Source organism: Belonocnema kinseyi, chromosome 9 (genome assembly GCF_010883055.1).
Source record: "Belonocnema kinseyi isolate 2016_QV_RU_SX_M_011 chromosome 9, B_treatae_v1, whole genome shotgun sequence".
NCBI lineage: Eukaryota > Metazoa > Arthropoda > Insecta > Hymenoptera > Cynipidae > Belonocnema > Belonocnema kinseyi.
Window position 1 is genome coordinate 29762142 of NC_046665.1, and position 19716 is coordinate 29781857.

The 19716-nt window shown below is 34.5% G+C and overlaps 1 protein-coding gene across 7 annotated transcripts in view; it reads left to right on the forward strand.

Moving 5' to 3' along the window:
* LOC117179470 overlaps positions 1–19716 on the forward strand; it is a 352946-nt gene that overhangs the window by 92103 nt on the left and 241127 nt on the right. For 6 of the 7 annotated variants that reach the window (XM_033371315.1, XM_033371320.1, XM_033371314.1 and 3 more), the window contains exon 2: positions 8527–8566. The exons of the other annotated variant lie outside the window; for it this stretch is intronic. The gene's annotated coding sequence lies outside the window, so the exon portion shown is untranslated. The remainder of the gene's footprint in view (positions 1–8526; positions 8567–19716) is intronic. 7 annotated transcript variants of the gene reach the window in all.

Sequence of the window (19716 nt, forward strand, 5' to 3'; positions counted from 1 at the left end):
TGCCATGCACACCCCGAGCATTTAGCTCACATACTATCTAGTTGTCCAACTCACGCGGGAATGACCTACATTCAAAGGCACAATGCGGCACTAAGAGTGCTTAATAACCATATCTGTCACTCCTACGGCATTCACCTTAATATCGCTCCTCTAAATGCTCCTAGGGAAATTGAGTCAATTGTCGAGAATGGGAAGTGCCGCATATACTGGAACTTTTTATTCTCGACAATTGTTTCTGTTGCTCACTCGAGGCCTGGCATGGTTCTTCTTGACTTCGAGAAGCGAACCATGTTCGTTATCGAATTTTCGGCACCAGCTGACAAAAACATCATAGCCAAGAAGAATGGAAAGAAAGAGAGGTATCGAGACCTTTTAAGGGAGTTGCAACGATTATACCCGGAATATTCTGTTAAACTGATCGTCCTTATCATCGGCGCTCTTGGAGGTGCCAAACTTTCACTTGTTAATTGCCTAAAAAGCATCCCTGCGTGTCAGCAATATTCTAGAACACTTGCGGGAAAAATGCAGAAGGCGGTTGTCCTTGGGTGCACCTTCGAGTTTTTAAATTCAGAAGAGGAGAAATGGGTTGCGCGCGCAACCCAGTCATTTATATTGTCTCCTACTATATTCACACGGACATAGCCCTGTCATAGTATTGGACCACATCTCGTTTCAGATCTGGGATCACTGCTCGTAGCCTTGCAAACGTAGCTTCAGGTAACATGCTGCGGGCTGAGTGTTTCTTTGCCGTTTTTTAGCAGAATGGAAATAATGGAGCGCAATTCATGTATCATTATGGTGGCATGGCGAAGAGAAAAAGCAGAGAATTGAAGTTGGAGATTAATAGGAACAAAGTCAACAGAAGAGTGAAGAAAGGAACTTTAAGAACTACTACTTCTTAGCTTGCTCGACAACTAAGTCTCACTGTGAATGCAGACCCGTATTAAATATGGTGAAATATGCATCCTATATGCACAGATATAAACTCACGTTTGTAAATATACTCGAGTCGACCGAATTTTCCACATTCTTATATTTTGATTACAATGCTTGGTTTTGAAATAGAAGTTCAAGTCTTGAGCTGCTCGAAATGCCTGGACCGTTTTTGAAGCAAATATTCTGTTGATTGAAAAGCCTGTGTGGAAATGATTCATGGCGCTACACTGTTCCAGCCTAGATCGCCACGAGTCTATACTGGCGCTAACTCGAGAAACTATGCTGGGGCAGTGCGCAAATGTAACGCTCGAATCGACTAGCCGCTATCTAAACCAGCGGTACTGGCGCGTTCTAGTGAACCTAGTAAAATGTAGTGGATCTAGATGCGACCCAGATGGCAAATGTAATACTTATTTTCATAATTAAATAATTCCTGACATAAAAGCACTATAGGCTACATTGAGAATATTAACAAATTCCAGATTTCTGTTAGAAAAATGGAATATAGCTCGTTTGTGCTTTTGTGGCAGAATGTTCCAAATACATATTATTAATAAAAAAGGAAAATGTTGATTGCATGATGAAAGTTGAGTGCTGTTGGTAGCACTGCATAATATTTGAGGTTAGGAAGGATGTCATATTAATGTACATGAGTACTGCATACATGTCATACAAAAAGGAAAATTACTTTCCTAGAAAACCTAACGATAAAATTTCTTTATTCAGCAATAATTTTTTATATTAGTTTTGTCTTTCATTCAATATTTTCCCAATAAACAATGTATAGTGCGTCAGATCAATGTATACGTAGTGATGAATTAAATGAACAAATCTTCACTATGAGACAGCACTGACAACACAGGCCACTTTATTTCTTCTATTTTCTTTGATTTGAGCACTGCGGCAACGTTGCGGAAGACTGGCAAAACTTTAAAAGTGGCGAACGGTAATTAAAGTGCCACTCATTAATTAGTAAAGAAATCGGGGAATCGATTTAGCCAATACCTATACGCTTGCATACATATAGCGGAGCTGGGAAATTCGAGTTATTATTCCGTAAATGATTTCATGTATATAGGTGATTCTGTACATGCAACGCACGCCCCGATCGGGGCCAAACCTGATAGCCTAATCGATCTCTGATCTGACCCCGATCAATTTCCGGTTCAAAGCCATGTTCTAAATTATGGGGTATTTTACTTAAATAATTAATACATATAAATAAATTGGTTGAATGCTTTGTAATTACGTCCACTCTCAAATTTACTGACGTGTTCTCTTGCGTTTGGCATCCCAGTCGTTCGCGTTAGCGAAAATTTTCCTATGTGGGAAAGCATTTCCTCCTAACTGACCGTAAAATTTGGCCAAGCAAAGCTGAAAATAAATTATGGGAATTTTATTTTCAACCAAAAATGTAATAGCAACATTTTCAGATAAAACAATAAATTTATAACAAAAATAAAGCGAGATTTCAACAAAATACAGAACTTTTCTAACAAATAGTTGAATTTTACACTGATGAAGACTGATGTTCAAACAAAAAAATACATTTAAAAAAACTAAGTTTGAACCTAAGAGATTAATTTTATGCAAAAAAAGAGATAATTTTTAATAAAACAGTTAAATTTGAACAAAAATATCCTTCAATAGTAATAGGTTTAACTTTGGAGCAGAGAATTTCCTAAAGGATTACAATCTTAATTTTCGATCAGGAAATTAAAAAAAATTATTATTTAGACTTTAGCACAAGTTATCTAATTATGTTTCACTTTAAATCTCATTTGAATATTAACAATTATGCGCCAGTAATAAAAAAACGCCAGAAACAGTCTAATAGCTTAAGATAATCATTCATCAACTTTGTAGAATTTTTAATCTTTCCCAGCAATGTACTGCTTTTCACTTTTGCAATTTTTACATAATAATTGGATTCAACCAAAATATACTCAATGTGCCTGTCGAAAGTAACTGTTCAAAGTAACTACACGGCCATTCGCAATTTCCTTGAACACTTACCAGGTGGCATTGCAATAAGAAACCTGGCCAACCCGGTCCGGCACGACTCCGGGCCACGCAAATTAGCCCTAACCGTGCCAGATCATGTCAGACCATTCCGGACCTGACCGGTAACCGGGAAAAGATCTGGAAATTTCTGCACGGGCTTTTTTTCAATTTCGCCGACAAAAAGTATCGAGAAAACTTTAGCTTTGAAACAGCTTCTCGTGAGACATTTGTTCCTCAGTATTGCAGGGAGATTTTTGGAAATTTTCAAGTCAATTTATTGAAAATTGGTATATTTCGTGTGACCATCAACGTTTCAAACAGTTCCAAAAATATTTGCCAAACTGACGACTTTCTTTTAAAAGTAATTTAATGTAGGGTCAAAATTTGTATCAGCTTTTTATTGTTATTATTAAAAACGTTTATGTGATGAAAGAAAACAGAAAATATAAAAAAGTTCTGTCTCGTTATTCTCTATAAGCCTATATTTAAACCAAACTAATTTTGTGTCTTTTAAGATGATCATCCAACGAGAAGTTTGGAAATACTTTCACCTGATCTAGAGCGCTGGGTGAGATTCGCGAGCCAGATCATCAATTGACAACTACTTTAAAGCTCTTGATCTAACATGGGAACACAAATGATACCCAAGTATTTTAAGTCTATCCTATAAGTAACCCTCGATCTTCATTAAATTTTTGCAAGATTTGTAATGCAGGAGACTCAAAAATTGTTTCGTGGCCAATACATCGATCCCTAGAACAAGTACTATAACGGTTTCGCAATTCACGACTCACGATTAAGATAGTAAGTTGATCCTCTCAGTAGATATCATCCAATTCGGCTTTGATTTCTTTTAATGGACATTGCTCCGGAAATCCAGTATGTGTATCAGTACACCTTAATTTATTCCTCACTTATCGCGATTCAATGGATACGTATATCACTGGCAGGTGATTGACCGGAAATCTAGCACGGTTGGTTACGGCCGAGCACACCTAACTGTTAATGACGCCGGAGACTGTCGCTGTAATTACGATAATAAACCAAGAATTGTATGAAAATAAGCAAGCGGATTCGGGAGCCTCGATGGGGATAACGGGTTTAGCCACAGTCGGTGACGAAACTTAAGAATGTGAGATGTTTCTCGAATAACATAATTAAATTAAGAGGGTTCTTCCTTTATTTATTTTGGTATACCCCAGGCAAACTTTACCGTAACATAAATGATGGACAATCCAAAAACTTCCTTATGAAATTTCACGTGTTCTTCTTTTTATGATGTTTGCTTTTTATAGAATAGGGCAGATTTTTAATCTTCGCTATCTACACTTAATACCTGTTCATTCACGAGCGTGCTTAGCGACCTTGGCCGTTAGTTTCCTTACCGAGAAACGACAATGAACTATTTTATCTCTAAGCGGCCATTTTTCTACTCTATGGTTTTAGTCAAAAAATGTATCTACAGGCCTAAATAAATCTTGATATCATCTGAAATTAGAAATTTTCTTACTATTAATATCAGAAATTCTGAGTACAATTTTAAGAAATAAAAAAAAAACAATTTTGTATATTTTAATATAAAGTATTGCATTTCAAATGCATCCAATTTCTGATTTTAGTAGTCGAGAATTAAACGATTACAAATTTTGAGACTTAAAAATTAGAATAGTATTAGTAGCTGTTTCACAGAATTTCGAAACTAACTCGTTCAATATTACGTTATTTCATAAATATGTATGAAATCTTCAAAGTTACAGTTCTAAAGTTATTGCTGTGAATTTAAAAATTCTACATTATTCATGCATAAGTTTTTCCACTAAAATTAAGAAGTAAACAACTTGCTGCTCAGAAAATTAAGCCAGTGCTAGTTACTAAATTTTTCCTGGTCTTAACAATTTTTTGACCATCTGCCGGATTTCTTTTAATTTGTTTGTTATGGTTGAAGAGGCGATCCAACACAAGTGTTTTTATTCCAGTTAATTATAAATTCGAATATTTTAGATATGAGAATAATATTTTTTACTGTGAAAAAGCGAATAAAAAACTATCGATTGGCATAAAAAAACAAAAAATCTTATTTTTCCGCACTACTTCCCTTTGTTCGTGGACGATGGCATATATGTTATATTACAAACTATTATATTACCCTGCTTGTCATTTAAGATGAGAAATTAGAGGAGTGTAAAATTATTGCGGGTCGGGTCTGGTTCGCGGGTCGGGTCAGGTTTGCGGGTTGGTCCGCAGATCCGCAAGCAACGGCAACCCGCATTCAACACGAACCTGCAGAAATATGTTCATAGAGGGGGGGGGGGGAATTACTCGTTTAGGTACACTGGGAATACCATTTGAGGGCAGTTTTTGATATACTCCTGAATGGCCTTTACTTAAACTGAACACATCATTCCCTGTCTCCGAACTGAAACATTCCGGGATACATAAAACCATTTCTGTTGGAATTTCACGCATGCTAACAGCGACGTAACTAACACGTTAAGAGTACTTTCTTCATGATGCTTGTCACATATGACGGAGAGTAGAGGGCGCCTAAAAGTGTGACGAAATCTAAAAACGAGGTTCAAAATAACTTGCAGAAGTAAATTCTTGACTGATTTTGGATTTTTCTTCAAGAAAAGTTCATCATACAGTTTAAAGGAGATCTGTGTGGACAACTTCAAATTTTAGGTATTTTCAAAATTTTGTGCCATTGAAAATAGTACTGGTAACTTTCATTTTAAGTCCCTTATTACCTGTATCAATTTTGAAACAGGTCAAGCAATATCCTGAAGTTCGGCGGGACAAAAATAAATTTTAAAAATTCGTAATTCTCAGAGTTTTACAAAAATCAGGTACTTCAAATTTCATATGCATATGTAACTCTTTTATAATGTGCGCATGAGAAGCAACTACCATAAGAATACACACTGAAAAAAATGTATGTTGAAACTTTCCATTAAATATATTAGATTTTTTTTTCGAAACGTAAAATAACGTCCCAATACATGATATTGTAATTTTCAAATGCTCGTATTAGTATATTGCCATAAATGTATTAGAGTATTGTCACACCTCTCATGCAGTGTTGCAGAAGAAAGTTTTTAACAAAAAATGGAAATATGCAGGGACGAAAAAATTCAACACTAACCCACAAACTTAGTTCCGGGTACCTTAGCTCTAGATTAGCATGGTTTAATTCTCATATTAATCAAATAGAGGATCGCTCACCCGCTAAACGGGCTAAAGTAAGTGTACGGAAAAATTCCGATACCGGTATTATACAGTGAAATAATAATACTTGTATGATAAACGGCGCATATATTTTTTGAAACTGCAATACGCATATTGCAATTTCATCTTCCAATACCGGTCAAAGGGTTCTGTACTCGAAATTCAAGATTGAAATCAGTGAATTAAAAAGTTAATTCAAAACTGAAATTACCTGAATTCACTAAGAATTTAGGGAAATACATTGCCATGACAACTCATGAATCGTCTTCTTTCCCATGTGTAGAAGAGAAACGCACGATGAGTTTCTCTCTGAGTTCAAAACTAAGCTCACTGAACTCAAAAGTAGAAATCAGTAGAGATCAGGTCAAGTCGTCTGATTTCAAAGTGAATCGTCCCTTTACAGTTTACACCGATATTGCTACAAAAAAAATTATAGTTGAATCAACCAGATTAAATATGCCCTTACTATAAATCCTGTTTAAAAGTATCAGAAGTTTCTGGTTGACAATTTTCAGGTTAATATTCTTGTAAACTTAACCAGATGTTCTGGTAAGCTCAACCACATATTTCGGTAGACATCGATTTTCGATACTGTTTTACCTTGGTGAAGTCTTCCTAACCCCCTCTGAAATTGTATGGACCACATGTTATATTTTTTCAAAGAAAATAATCTATAAAAAGTTTCCGACAACTAAGTGCAGCAAATATGCACCACTTCGCTAAAATTTCGTCTCTGTATAATCTATATGTGAATATATATGTAATAATAAAAGCCGATAGATACAACACTTGAAGCAAAAGTACCATTTTGTTGATGCATTCTGTTTCTGAATCTAGACGTTAAAGCTATTTTGTTCGTGATTTTATATAATATGCAATATAGATCGCTTGGGCAATACCAAAATTCTCGAAAATTTACTTTCTCTATTTGTTGTCTACAATGTTACTATGTCTGGGGAAATTTTTCAAAGACAGCCCAAAAATATTTGCTTAGTTCGAAAGTATTTCTATATTGGTGTTTAGACAGATAATGCGCAATTTATTCTTATAAAACAATTGAATTTACGTTTGACTATCATTATTTATACTTATATAACTGAAAATACAATGAACAAATCGTGATTATTCGAGAATTGGACATTTGTCAATTGGCACATCTAGAAAAATGACACGAGACAAAAGGCAAGTTTCTGGAAGTCCACACAAGATCGCTAATACTTCTGTTACCAGAAATATTAACCAGAACAGTTTTAACCAGCAGAACAAATCAACCAGAGTTCATTAACAAGAATTTGTTAGGCATATTAACCATAATTTCGGATTAAAATAATTCTAAACTTTTAACCAGACGCTTCTAGTAACTTTAATTAGAACTTCTTTTTGAGTGTACATATCTATACTAACATATCATTATTATTCTCTGTAGCATCAGAGGCGGTGAAACGATTATGTATTTGAAAAGGGTATGTGCCGGAATGTAGAATGTTCAATTTAGTTTCTTGTTGAAATATAAATGGAAAATGGAAAATATTTTATTATAGATGTTCAGATTAGTTTATTTTCGTGAATAAATGAAAACCACCCATATTTTCAGTTTGCGATAATTTGTTTACATTAGGGAGCCATAGGTATGGGCGGTATTATGCTCAATTTGGCTGCAATCAGATGGACCTTACGAGTATTGACAACGCGTGATCATTGCGACAAAACCTTACGCAAGTCGGATTTTTGTTTGTGTCAACTTTACCGTTGACAGGTAAAGAAAATAAACCAGAATCGTAAAGTATATCTTATACGTATATAAAGTATATCTTATATTAAAGTATATCTTATAAACACAAGATCTGGGTACTGATCGGATTCAAGGATCTCGGAAGTGTGGATGACGATTTTAGAAGGGTTACATTCGAGGTTAGATTCGAGCTTGACAATGTATTATTTTCTTTTTCTAAAGACAACTAATCTCTCTGCTAATAAATCAATTATACGTATTCTTCGGCGTCTGATGTGCCACCCTTGCAAGTTGCAAAAACGAGCCTTTGTTAAATCCGAAGAAGAAGCGGATCCTTTTATGTCGAGAGCTGCAAGAAGGGATCCTTAAAAGAAAGATCAAGAATTGACAATCCATGTCTTGTTTGCAAGAAATTGACGGATGAAAAAATATTAACGTTCAGATCAAAAGATAATTGAAAATATATATATTAAAAATTCCAACAGTAACAGAATATAAAAATTCTAATATTTTGAAAAAAATTCTTTAAAAAAACACCGTCCAAAAACTATAAGGGCGAAAATGTGAATGCTTGTAAATATTTCTATTATTTTAAATGATACTTTAATACAATTACTTTTTTTTTACAGAACCTGTGTGATCATTACTGTGCAGTTACAAACGCTCAAGGTAAATTTCTTCCAAGTGTAAATATGATAGTTCATGACCGAAAGAAACTAAAAATAACTGACATACATTATAAGAATACCGTTAGAGTCTCTAACAAGGTTCACTTCTAAAATTACGTACGGGAATTCAATTAGTGGCATGTCGTTAATTGTATTTCATAGTTTATAAATCGCAAGCGATATCAACAAATAGTGCCATGTAATTCAGGTTCTGTTATAAACAGCGACCTAATAAGTGTAGCAGATCAAATCGCTTGTTTTGCAAATTTAACTGTAAAAGTAACTTGCCTTTGGATGTAAAGGCGCATGATGATTACGGCAATCGTCTTTTTAGTTTCAACGGACAATCACTGCTCGAACTCACCAACAATTGCATATATACCCGTTACGCGGACTTCAGCCGATACCAAAGATAATAATTTTTAACCCAGAATTGAGGAACTACATTACCTCCTGTCATCCACCGCTTGCCCTTCGCGATGGAGTCGCTTTCCATCACAAATATCACTCACCGAGTAATCCCATATTCATTCCTTATCATCTCGAACTCCAGGGAATGAACTATTAACGTAATTTGGATGCAATGTAGTCAACAGTGGCAGCGCCATTTCAGTTAAGAAAATAGTCACTGAGTTCAAAAGCCTTCTCAGATCCTATTTTTAAATGGCCGCGCACGTCTATGTCTCTCATATTCCATAAATAAACAACGTTATAAGACATTTTTCAAGAAATAACCATTCTAGAACTAGTCAATGTTTAAAATATTTAGGCCAAGTATGTGCGGTTACACTAGGATACAAATTATTTAGGGTAGACCAGGAGAAATTGAACTATCAAGACAAAGATTTAATGTGAATGACTTCTCTAGCTGGGTTAAATTATAAAACCTTTAAGCTTTGAGTAATTCAGTAATATGCAAGGAATGCAAACATTCCTTAGATATCGATAAAAGAATTCAAGGATTTAATTAACAATATTGAGTAAAATATTCTTGATTAATGAGGTTTCCACTACTACAAATAATATGCACCAATTCGTATGTAAAACAATTTTAGAATAAAGGATTACACATTTTTTTGTTTAAAATTGAAATGGTTAAAGATTGTTCAATTTAACATTAAAGGCCATAATAATTTATTAATTCTAAGGCTAATTCTAATGTTTCGGACGTAAATCATTTAAATATTGTATGGTTAAAAATTAAAAACTCTCATTTTTATTTAAGTTTCAAGAAAACTGTAGACAAAAAAATGTCCAGTTTAAGTTTGATAAGTTATTTTACGCCCTTTCGATTAAACATAGGAATTTGTTAAAAAAAGTTGACATTTGATCTTTGAAAATGAAATTCTAAACAACTCTTTTGGAACAAAGGCATATTATCATTTTTTATATTACATTCTCATCAGAGAAGGTATTAGATTTGTTTACAATTTGCCCCCTCTCCAAGTTTAGTCAAATGTCCACGTTTCGAGACCCCCTGAATCGGAAAAACATGTTTTTACTAATGTGTCTGTCTGTATGTCTGTATGGATATGTTACGTGCGCCGAAGAAAGGGGGATTACTCTAAAAAAATTCAAATATAGGTTTTTACACATTTCGATAGTTTTTGAGCTGCTCTTTTTAATTAAACCCTCGGAAAAAATATCCGAGCATTATTATTGCTAATAATTGAGTTGTTGGGTACCCGAGTTGTATGGCTCGAGAGCTCCAGATTCCGTGAAACGTCTCCCACCACTCACGACGCCATCACGCGTCTCATATTTACCCCGTCCGTGAGCTGCGTCTACGACCTATCTCCTTCCGTGAGAATGTAGTGGTAAGTGGAGAGGAAAAATTTCGTGAGTCTTCCATCTCTCCTAAAAGTCCGGTCTATCGAGTCGACTTCAACCGCTCGTCCTGCAAAATCTCACTTTTCAGAGTAACCCCCTTTCTTCGGCGCACGTCACATATATGGTATTTGTGCCTGCCTGTCTGTAAACTCGAAAACTTGTGAAAAAATTATTCTATTAGATTGGCTTTTGGTACACTCATTTAGTGTCCTAAACTAAAGTTCAAGCTCGTTCGCCAGCCATTTTGAATAAAAATTTTAAAAATGAGCGCATTTTGAATCTTTTTGAGACCACTTTTTTCAAAATTTAAAAATTCTCTATGCGGATATTCATAGTATTCAAAAAGAAAAATAATTTCTCCTCATGACTTTTTTCACAAAACCAAAGATTACTAGAGATATAGCATTGACAAAATTCCGAAAAACACACGAAATGGAATATTTCAAGCCAAATAAAGCACGATATGCAAAATAGTCAGGAGAAGAAAAATCTTACTTTTTGAATGCCTTACAAGATTATAAAAACATCTTTGTGAATTTTCTTGAAAAATCGAAAATTAAAATTTTGACAGCCTAAAAAATAATGGACAATCGAAAAATTACATTTTTCGGACAAACTATGCAAAATTGGGGACAAGATGTGTTGACAAAAATTATGCATTTTCATGAACAAACTTTCATCAAAACTTTTGTATTTTAATTTATTTTTAGGTCCGTGTGGGAGGTTTCAAACAATTTTATTTTTTTGTTTTTAATGCTATTTTTTACGATTAAAAACAAAGAAGGAACTATCTAGAAATTGTTCATGAAAAATTAATTCATTTTTACATTCTCATCAGAGAAGGTATTAGATTTGTGTAAAATTTGACTCCTCTGGAGTTGTATGTATGTATGTATACATGTTTGTCTGTGAACACAATAAATATTGAAAAGTATCATTCTATTATATTGGTCTTTAATATACTTTTTTAATGTCAGAAATTGAATGTAAAGTTAATTATCCAGTTATTTTAGATGAAAACTCAAGAAGTTGGAGCATTTTGAAAAATTTTGAAACCGTTTTTTAAGATTTAAAAACTCTATGTGCAGCTATTTATAGGGCTTAAAAATCAGAAATATTTACCCTAATAACTTTTTCCGACAAGGAGAAAATTGCCAGAGTTACAGAATGTTTTAAATAAAAAAAGAATCGAAAATTAACATTTTAAGCCAAAAAATACTAGGTACAAAGGTAAGTCAAGAAGAGAAAAACGTTGCTTTTTGAAAGACCTAGAAGATTATCATAACAACTGTTTGAACCTTTTTCAAAAATTGAAAATTCAAATTTTTAGCGCATAAAGAATAAGGAAAAATAAAAAATTCTATTTTGCGCTCAAACTCTGAAAGGTGAAAAAAAGACGCATACACGGGAAACCTTTTACTGCAATATTTGTTAAAAATAAGACTAGACTTTACTATTTTGAGTTTGTAATGGAGGGACATGGGGGAACTTTTGCAATGTGTACTACTCCGAGTAGTAACTAGTAACTACATGCCGAACTACAAAATTTATTGGAATAAAATATAAAAATGTTACATTTATTTTTACAGAAGGTTGCAATATTTGCAAAGGACTATAGTAACGTCTAGAGAGACCGCCGCACTGATTTATTAAGCGACTTAGTAAAAATTGGTGCAGTCAGTTTAGCAGATGGGAAAAAAATAAACCCAACATGCGCCGCGTAGCGTTGAAGGTTACGATACTCCTTTACACTCTTTACAGTTTACACGAGCATACGACGTAAATGCAGACTTTATTTTAAATAAGTTGTTGAACTCTTTCGCACTATTATATTTATTTAAGTTGCAATTGTATAGTACACACGATTATTTGTAGTTTATACATTATTATTATTATTATATATATTTTCAGGAATATTATATTGCAAGGTCAAAAAGAAAAATGTGATTAAAGTAAAGTTGGTGGGAATAGAACACGGGTCCCCAACGCGGTAGCACGGCGATATTCCATTCGGCTAAACTAGATAATGAGATCTGGAAATTTATCACCCTTATGAAGTAAATGCTAGCACTCAAATTGATGTCCATTAAATTATTCATTAATTGTTCACAGTGATGGCATTTGTAAAATTCTAAGCACTATATCTTAACGTACTAAAATATCCTAATATCGAGGTTGAAAACTAATTTTTTTATCTCTGTGGAAAATTTGGTTTTCAGTTGTAACTTTTTGAATTATCCTAATTTATTGTAATAAGGATCCTTGCATCAAACCAAATTGAGTGATTGATTAATTTAAACAATTTCAGTATAGCGTTGGTCGGCTGACATCGTTTACGCTCGGCTGCATTCGGTCCAACGCTAGGCTCGCTTACTAAGCCAGTTACTAATATTCGATAGCGATCTTCCAACTTTGTCTTACTTTATAATACAAAAAATAGAAAGTGTCATCGTGTAATTCATATTCACTAAGACTCCGTATTATCAATAGGAAAATTTCATATAAAAATAGCATAGTTTACGATGTATGTATTAAGATATACGAATTATCGCCTTATTCCCTCGATTCTAACTTAATTTAGTAATTTTTCGAGCACATATTTTCTCAGTGTAGACAAAAATTATGCACTTTAAAAAGATACATAATTTTGTTATAACCATTTTTGACATAACACCCACTTTTTTATTCATAAAAAAAAGATAATTGCAAATAAGGAAATGAGATTTTTGGACAAAAAAAACCAGGTTCTTATAAACTCTTTTAGTAAAAATATATTAAAAATAACAAAATTATCTTTTTTGAAAAAACGTCACAAGCTACCATGACATTTTATTTAACAAACTTTTTCGTCTAAATTATATCCACAAATTTTCATGGAACCACTTTAATTAATTTGATCAAAAAATGACAAAAGTTGCAATAAAATGTTTAATAAACACTTTTTAATAGAATGCGCCATTTTGTAATTTTAAAAACAAGACTTCAAATGGCGATATAACATTTTTTGTAAATTATAGTTTCTAATGATATTTAAATTTCTGAATGTTACCAATGTTATATTATTAGTATTGTATTATTATTACCATTTCATCGTGAGTTAACTTCGCATCGTTGAATGCTGAGAAGAAAACAATGTCACAAATGCATGGAACAAAACTTTATTTTTGTGTTATCTTCATAATTAATAATAATTATCATCATTTTATTTATATAATATAAATTTATATTAAAATTTAATTGCGATCAAATATTAATAATAGATTAGCTCACTAAGTGACGAATATAGTACAAATCAATAATTAATTAATAAGTTACTATATTATTTTATTATTATTACATAATAAAATCCAGTTATTACATTAAAAAACATCAACTTCAGTCTTAAGCTGATGGAACTGTTTTCTATAGCGACTCTGTACGAGACTCAAAATACTAGTCAGTTGGTTTGATAATTATCGAACCAACTGACTCATAAGTAGGATTTACTATATTCTCACAATTTGAGTCCCAGGCAGTTTTTTGATGCGGGGACCGCGGGACCGAAAGAAGGGCTGTGTGAAATCAAGTATGCCAAGCAACATGAGGGAAATATTCTCAGTGCGTTAGTTTCTTCAGCTGTTAACATGCGTCCACAGTCAACAGAAATAGTTTATTTGGCCCTGCCTGTTTGCATTTGGATTCCCTGGACTTAGAATCAAGGCCACTGTAAGCCATGCTCGGCATCGTTCTTAATTCCAGGTTTACGGAAAGAAATTTAGGACAGCTGTTGCGTTTGGTATAGTAGGGCAACACAACCATGAGTTTAACGCGACAACAGCGCCATTTTTCGTGAAGCGGCTACCTTAAAATGTGGTGCAACGTTGCACTCTTATATTTGGGAACACTGCTCTCCCGAACGAGAGACTACCAGACTCCCTCTCGTGAATTTACAAAAAATGACTACAGAAAAATATTTAAACTAGCCCCCTCGGTAATCGCTGCAGGGGACCTGAATGCTAATCACTTAGCTTGGAATAGTAGAACGACAAACAAAATTGGAAAACAATTATTTGAATTCATAAACGACAAACACCTGGTTGTCTCTGCACCAGACTCGTATACATTTTTCCCTCACAACGCTATACATAAACCTGATCTTATTGAGCTTGAAATTACCAAAAATAATTTCTACAACCATGAAATTCTTACCATTGATAAATTAGACTCAGATCATCGACCAATTCTCTTGAGCCTTTACACTAACTGTGAAAAGGCCCCAGTCACACCTCGCTATAACTTCGCAAAAGCAAACTGGCAAACATTCAAGTCCACTCTAGAAACTGAAATTAACTTTAAACCCGCGCTAACAAACTCTACACATATTGACGAAGCCATAACTAATTTAACTTCAAGCATAAAAACTGCAATTCACGCTTCGGTCCTTCTGTATACCGTAGACAAATACGATCAACCTCTCAGCCCCGAGATTGAAGACCTTATCGCTACCCGTAATAAACTCTGCCAAACGCATCGAAAGAATAAAAGCTGCATTCTCAAAAACACAGTTAATCACCTGCGTAAAACAATAGCAATTAAATTTCAGGAGCACAGATGTAAAAATTGGAATACAGAAGTCGGTAAACCTCAAATTAAAGATAACTCTATATATCGTATGACCAAAGCCCTAACGAAGCCGCGTACCAATATTCTCCCTCTTAAAAAGCCGGATCAAACATTTGCACTTTCTCCCACCGACAAAGCCAATCTCTTAGCTGCAAATTACGAAAGTAACTTCGCTCCACACGCCGAGCCATCTGACCCGCAACACATTACTGAATGTGAAAAAATAGTTTCCGACTTCCTCAAAATCCCGAGCACGGACAATTTCAAGAAAATAACCTATAAGGAATTAAAAAAACACATTAAAAATACTAAAAATAGGAAAGCACCCGGCCCTGATTCAATTTCGAATTTAGTCCTCAAAAAGCTCTCTATCTCGTGCCTGATTCACCTTGCACTTATCTTCAATGCCTGCATTCGACAAAGCTATTTTCCTGAAACTTGGAAAATGGCTCATATTCTAGTTTTTCAGAAAAAAGGTAAGGATCCATATCATCCAACCAGCTACAGACCAATTAGTCTACTAAATAATATGAGCAAAATCTTTGAAAAAATAATACTCACTCGCGTAAACTACCACCTCGAGGAAAACAGCATCCTTAAATCACAACAATACGGTTTTAGAAAAGGTCACTCTACCCAGCACATGATGCTTAAACTCACCGATACAATTAGTTTAAATTTTAATCGAAGAAAGCAAACTGGAGCTGTTTTCCTCGATGTAGAAAAAGCTTTTGATATTGTCTGTCATGTAGGATTGCTCAGAAAATTAATAAATTACAATTTCCCAAGAGGACTCATCCTCTTTATAAACTCTTATCTTTCTAACAGAAAATTCTCAGTCAAAATAAGGCAGACACTTTCAAAAGAGAAACCCATCCGAGCGGGTGTGCCCCAAGGCAGCATTTTAGGTCCGGTATTCTTCATTATCTACGTGAACGACATCCCTGAGGTCCCTGAAGTTACAATTGCATTCTATGCAGACGACACCGCATTATTTACTTCCTCTTCGTCAGCCCCGAAAATCTTTAAATTACTTAACGAAGCTCTTGAAATCATTGAGGCATGGGCTAAGCTTTGGAGAATAAAATTTAATATAGCAAAGTCAGAATCAATTCTTTTTCCTGTCAGAAAACCTGTCAAAATAGATCCACCAAAAATGTTTAACGAACCAATAGAATGGAAAAATTCCGTAAAATACCTAGGGGGTAAACTTCATAAACGTCTAAATTGGAAGCAGCATATCCACGAAACTAAAGGGAAAGCTCTCGGGGTTATCTCGCGTTTAAGCCCTATTATTAATAGACACTTGAGTCTAAAACCTGAATATGGAATGCTAGTTTACAAAATGTTTATCAGACCAATCATAACCAACGCCTGTACAATATGGGATGGTGCGTCAAAAAGTAATATCAATCAGATCCAGATTATACAAAATAAATTCCTCAGACGCATAACAAAAACACCTATATATACCAAGAACTCTGTCCTACACAGAGAATTTCAATTACCTTATATTACAGAGTATATCAAATAAACCGCGACTAAATTCTATGAATCAGCATCAACATCACTTTTTAAACATATCCCCTCTCTCGGGAAATATGATTTTGATCCGCTTCGCAAGCACGCGATGTCAAAAGACTTCCTCATGAAATAAGTCTAACAACGAATTTCATTTTTCAACCCCTCTACCCCTTCCCACTCTTCTTCTTTACTTTTCTTTCATAAAATAAATTATCAGATTTTGTGGTTTCTTCCCGTATATGGGCTTTTTTCCCACATATAATAACAAACGTCACTCTTAAATCAAGTCATGTCAAATTTCTCACAGATTTTGTAACAATGCCCAAACTGGTAACGCACAACAACTTTTTCCAGTCTGATTATTCTTCGGGGAGATCATTATTCGGCAGTGGGCGACTGGCGCGGCGAAGCCGCGCCAACCTCCCACTCCCGTGCATTGGATTTCACGAGAGGGGCCGATGATTGGGGCCCCCTCACCCCCCCTTTTTTCCGAACGAGAGAACGTAAACGTACTACTGTAGTCGATACTAGGCCTGTAAGACTGTGTGCAATAGAAGTGGCCGAAGAATGAACTCAGGCGAGGCACAGAGGGGTGCAGATTAGTTCCAAAAGTGGTGGTAGGTGGCGCAAATAGGTTAGTGGATGAAGGGCGTAGAGACGCAAGAGGATCGCGCTGTTATCTGCCTGTCATAATAGTGAGGTCATGTTCTGATTGATCGTTTGAATGTGTTGAATTATATTTTCAATTTAACATAAATTAAGTTATTAATGTGAAATCAAGGAAATATTAAACAGAAAATATGTCCAAATTATTACACACATTTTGTCTATATTTCCTGTGTGACATTTCCAGAATCTCGTTTCTATCTTTCAATTTATTGTCGACTACAAACTTTAATGATACTTTCGACAAGCAGGTTAGACTAAAAATACAAATAATATAAGCATATTTTTTAAATTAAATTCTTTTTTTGCAATTTCGTAAAACATAAATACAGAATTGAGTGAATAAATAGTGACAAATATCGAATTGAATCAATTTAAATTGCCAAAATATGCATTAGGTGTCTTTTACAAGAATAGCTTTTTAAAAATGTCATTAAAATTTCAAATCGACAATAAATTGAAGAATTGATGACAGATTCTGGAAAAGCTACACAAAAAGTAAGAAAAAAAATGTTTATGAGCATTTTTACAAACTTTCTGATTATTATATGCTGGATTTTGCATTAATTATTAAGCTTATCTTTATTTTAAAATTTCGTGCAGCACATTCAAACCATCAATGTATACATACAGGCGCACTAATGCATGCTCATAGTGCCTTAGTTGCTAAAATGGTGGAAGGTGGCGCTGAATTCCGCCATTTCCTCAACACACAGTCGTACAGGCCTAGTCGATACGACCTCTACATCCATATACAATTTCTATGAACCAGCGTGTTTCCCGAAAATAACGCAACCGTCTTACTGAATTCAGGGACTGCTGTGGTGCCAAGAGTTTGGCGCGCTGTGCGTCCCTTTGTCGGATCGCAGCATTCTCAAAATATGAGAGTAGATGTCTTCCTAGTGGGCACAGCATTTGGCGATGTCTTTACGACGTCGTTACTACATATTAACGACATCCTATGTCCATGTCGTTAAGTTGTCTTTACGAGATCGTAAATAAGTCGTATGATCTGACGATGGCTTTACAATATCGCAAAGACACCGAAACGACATGGACATAGGATGTCGTAAAGTTGTCGTAAAGATGATGTAACGATGTCGTAAAGACGTCGTCAAATTTTATGCCCACTCGGTTGAACACAGGGCGCGCTGACGCTCGTGTGTTTAGCTCAGCAGTGGTACGTATGGTATAAGTACCGCAGTTTCCCTAAATTTCTTTCCGTGTTCTAGTATATTTGAAAGTAGCCAACACCCAGTCGGTATACGTACACTTTCGCCCTGTGGTACATTTTTCTCACTTGAAGAGATCTGAACCTTACGATTTGTTTTTCATTGGTTTAGTATTTTGAATCGCAATTAAGCAAAAAGTTTTCCTCTTGGTCCCATAGGGCTTTTGGGTTTTAAAATTGTGTCATTTCATATGTTTAGTTTTCAATGTTGAACGTTTAGATTAAATTTGAAATTATTTTGAACTAGAATCGTTAATTTGGAAACTTTAAAAACAAATTTATAATGATGAATTTTGTACTCGACGGTGTAGCTTTAATGGCCTACAATATTAAATTAACAAATTATTTTTAAAAAAGCGCTTTGCACTGGGTTCTTTTAACATATCTACGATTTCTATCCCTTTGAGCGTCGAAAAAAAAGAAAAGTATATAAAAGTTTCTGAAGTACAGAAGTATACCAATTAAGGTTCCCTTTATCCTATACATTAGTTTAGTAACGGACGTCTTATAAGTTTTTAATATTCACATATATAGTATACATCCATCCCATAGATTCTGCCTTCGTTGTATTTATCCAAAGGAGTAGTTGCAGCTAGAGAAAAAAACAATAGAAAAGGAGTAAAACAAAGGAGAATAAGCGTTAGTTGGAGATTGCTGGAAAATTCTCTGTCATTAGCGATAATCTTTTTTCACATAAAATCGCCATTAAATTCCTCTTACTGGTTTTATGGCAAAGTCTCAACAGTATTTATCGTGCTCCTTATACATTCCTTTTCCTATATTCTCTATACTAGGTGATCATTGCTTCTTCATCATGTTCACATCTCTATATTCACTTTCGTCGAAATAATGTTTCCTTTTCTCAGCAGTGGCGCCAATCCTTTTGTATTTCTTTCGTCTTGTTTATTATTATCAAATAACAATAAAAAACATTTGTAAAAATAATCGCCAACATTTCGGCACTCATACAAATTTCTTCTCTCTCAGATGATGATGTAGAATCAGAACCCGGCGAGATAATCAGTGAAATTCCGCCATTTGGAAATTCAGTTCAGGTTATTGAAGATAGTCTTTTGAATCAAAATCGTTTAAAAAATCACCTTTAAGAACTATTAAGCGAAACGTTTTCGATGTTCGAAGAAGATTTTCTTAGCCACGCTGGAGTAGTCTTTACAAATTCGAAAGACTGGGGTGGAGGCAGAAAGTTCAGGACACGAAAATCTAAGGATGACATTTCGATTTTTAAATATTAAATAAATATTGTCTTTGGTTCTTTTTAAAACTTTATGAGTATAAAA